A 3,149-nucleotide genomic window follows, 5' to 3' on the forward strand; every position below is an offset into this window, starting at 1 on the left:
TAAATTAAGTAAACAATTAACGGACTTACGGTCAGACTTATCTGTAAATGTATAAGCATAATGTATATTGAAGTTATTGAAGTACTATGGTATAGGAAACACGGTCGTCAGGTCGTTGTATCTATGACAGTAAATTAATATAAAAATATATAAAAAGTTTATTGAACAGCTCTCTATCAAACACTGGAAAATTATAAGAGACACACAAAAAAAATCTGTTAAATTTGTTAGCAAAACGATACACAAATGAGAACGATACAAATCACCTTTAAAATTGTAGTCTAAATATACTAAAATAAGATTTTTATGCTGACTTACGTCCCTTGTCTGAAATTATAAAACAGTTTAATATTTTAATAGTATTATTTAAGTTAGTTGTTATACTTAACATTGGTAACTAATCCTTCAAATTATAAATTTTAAAATAATCTAGAATGTATCTATTGGGTTTACCATGAAAGGATTGGGATTTTTTTTGTTTTATTATGTTACATTGTAATATGTCTGATATCACAATTTTGAGTTAACTAGGATTAAGTCACAATTCTAAATAATGAATCTCATTAAAAATTTTATCTGGGATTGCCTAAACCTAGGTTATTCTTACAGTATCGACCACCCAGTTGAAAATATCCATAATATTATGTTGCAATATGAATTGGAATTTTGTTACTTTGCCGGACACCCTTTTTTTTCAATTTTTGTTTTTTAGACTTATTTGGTTAACAATACTGAGGCGATGGTGAAGTCAAAATTTGTCAGTCAAACTTAGTTTTAAGTTAAGGCTTAATGAAATCCGCTATTTTTGTGATTTTTACGTATTTGAGCATAACCCTAGGTTACTGCACCTATTACGAGTACTTATTGATTTTTTTTTTTTAAACATATGTACTTAAACGAGTTAAGAATGATGGTGCAATCAAAATTAGATACCTAGACATTGGATTTAAAATGACGAGCTTTTTTTTTCTTTATATGTCTGGTATCACGTTTTTAAGTTAGATATATTTAATCTACAATCACAAAATAATCAGAAGCGACACAAAAAAAAAAAATCTGTTAAATTTTTCCGATTTAAATCTCCCTCAGTTAAATTTCCTCTCTGAAATAAATTTGAAATACAAATAAATTTTATATTTTGATAAATTGAAAATATAAAAAAGTTAATATACAATATCCGGGCTCACTCATTATATCAAAATTATAAGAAATTGTAGTATTTTTGTTTAATTGTTACACACTTATAAAATACGTATAATTCTAACATATTCTCTTCCAATAGAGAATGGGGAATTAATTAGATTTATAAAAATCGGTGGGGAGGGTTTATAGTATATTACGTCATTATAGGTATTGATGCCCTTTAAGCATTAATTTCTGTACATGGTATACCTTTGTCCTATTTAAATCTCCCTCAGTTCCACTGCAGTGATACCAGTCTAGGTCAGGAGTTTTGACCTCATAAATATTTTAGTTGAAAAAAGTATCACAGTTATATTATTTTATCATATATTTTATGAATTTCGTGTCACAAATAATTGCACCTTCTACCCATCACGGCTGATCGAACCTGGTTGCCCTCAAACAATATGTCTGATATAACGTTTTGTAAATAAATATAAGCTACAATTCTTAACTTTGATTCTTAGACACCAAATTATTAAATTGAATATGATGTTCAACAAAAGTATAATGTTAGAATACTTATTTTGAAATAATTAAAAATATATAGCCACAATATTTTTTTTTTTTAATTCAGTACGTATTCAACCTTCAAACGTCTAACACATGTGTATCGCAATTGTTCTTTTATCAAGCTTCCGATAGCATCTTTGTATCGTATCCGTTTAACAGGTAAAATAAACACTATTTAGCCGTAAAACTTCCTAATATGAACGTCAACGCCTCCAAAAGGAACTCGCCTAAAATAAAATCTTATTAAATCTATCACATTTGCATCAATCACCGCAAACCATAAAACACCATCTAGAGACCAGGTGATAGTTTTCAACTTTGTCGATGGTATGTCGCAAAAAAATTATGTGATAGGAATAGGGAAAATAGTCACTTCCGAAAATATCGCAATCAGATATGGATTTTCTAACAATCGTCTCTGAATATTCCTATCAAGCAAACAAATTTTAGATAACTTAATGGACACAGTCACACAGACACAACCAGGAACTACAAGTTTGCAGTTTACTGCAAAACTACAGTTTTTTTAGTTGTAGTTTAAAAAGCATAAACCGTAGTGACGATACTATAAATACCTACCATTCAGTAAATATTATTATTTTGGAAAATTGTATATTTATATCATAATTTGAAATATACTACATATTATACATGTGCATTATATTACTCACAATACATAGTACAATATTGATTTGGAGTCCTTATATTTTCTTCCAATTCTAAAAAATAAACAAAAGAGGTTAGGTTCTGAGGTAGGTTGCCTATTTCACTTTTTACTTTATAATCATAAAAATACTTGCTAATATACAACACATTTAGGACAAAAACTAGCTAAATTAGCTAATTTCCTAAATTAGCTATAAAAACTTATTCATTTACGAATAATACTTACCGGTATCTATTGCTTCTTTAATTGTCTTATAAATGGAATGTAAATGACCTTCTAGCAATATCAATGTTATATTAATAAAAAAATAGTATATTCTATATGTTGAAATATATAATTAATATCAGTAGTCAACCTTGACACGTGTGTACAATTAAGTATCCAGTTATACGAGCTTTAGACTCACTCTCTATATGGATGTAACATGACCTTGGTTGTGAATATATATAGGGCCTTTGAAGTATGTAATACTCACTTGCACTGGCACCGTCGTACATTGCGTATACCAGGGATGGGCAACTCAATGATACTAGAGGGCCAATTTTGAATGTGTGAAAATCTAGAGGGTCAGAGAACATGGAAAGCTAAAAAAAACTTAATGTTAACTATACGCCTATAAATTATATAATATTGTTTACATTCAATAGTTCAATACTATATAAGAATTTATATCTACTTTTTATGATAAACATAATATCGATTTTAATAAATTTATAAACTAAATTGAAATGTAGCACGGGCCAGTAATAAATGGTACGCCCATCCCTGGCGTATACGATGTGTGTGT

At 28.6% G+C, this 3,149-nt stretch overlaps 1 long non-coding RNA gene across 1 annotated transcript; it reads right to left on the bottom strand.

Annotated features, from left to right (window-relative positions):
• Positions 1-25: 25 nt before the first annotated feature.
• On the bottom strand, positions 26-3,136 carry LOC115034911. The gene is made up of 4 exons (XR_003840134.1): positions 2,588-3,136; positions 2,367-2,414; positions 319-327; positions 26-41 (listed from the first exon to the last, which is right to left on the bottom strand). It is a non-coding gene; the product is annotated as an uncharacterized LOC115034911 (long non-coding RNA).
• Positions 3,137-3,149: the final 13 nt, after the last annotated feature.

The sequence above is a fragment of the Acyrthosiphon pisum genome, unplaced genomic scaffold, assembly GCF_005508785.2.
Source record: "Acyrthosiphon pisum isolate AL4f unplaced genomic scaffold, pea_aphid_22Mar2018_4r6ur Scaffold_21517;HRSCAF=24167, whole genome shotgun sequence".
NCBI lineage: Eukaryota > Metazoa > Arthropoda > Insecta > Hemiptera > Aphididae > Acyrthosiphon > Acyrthosiphon pisum.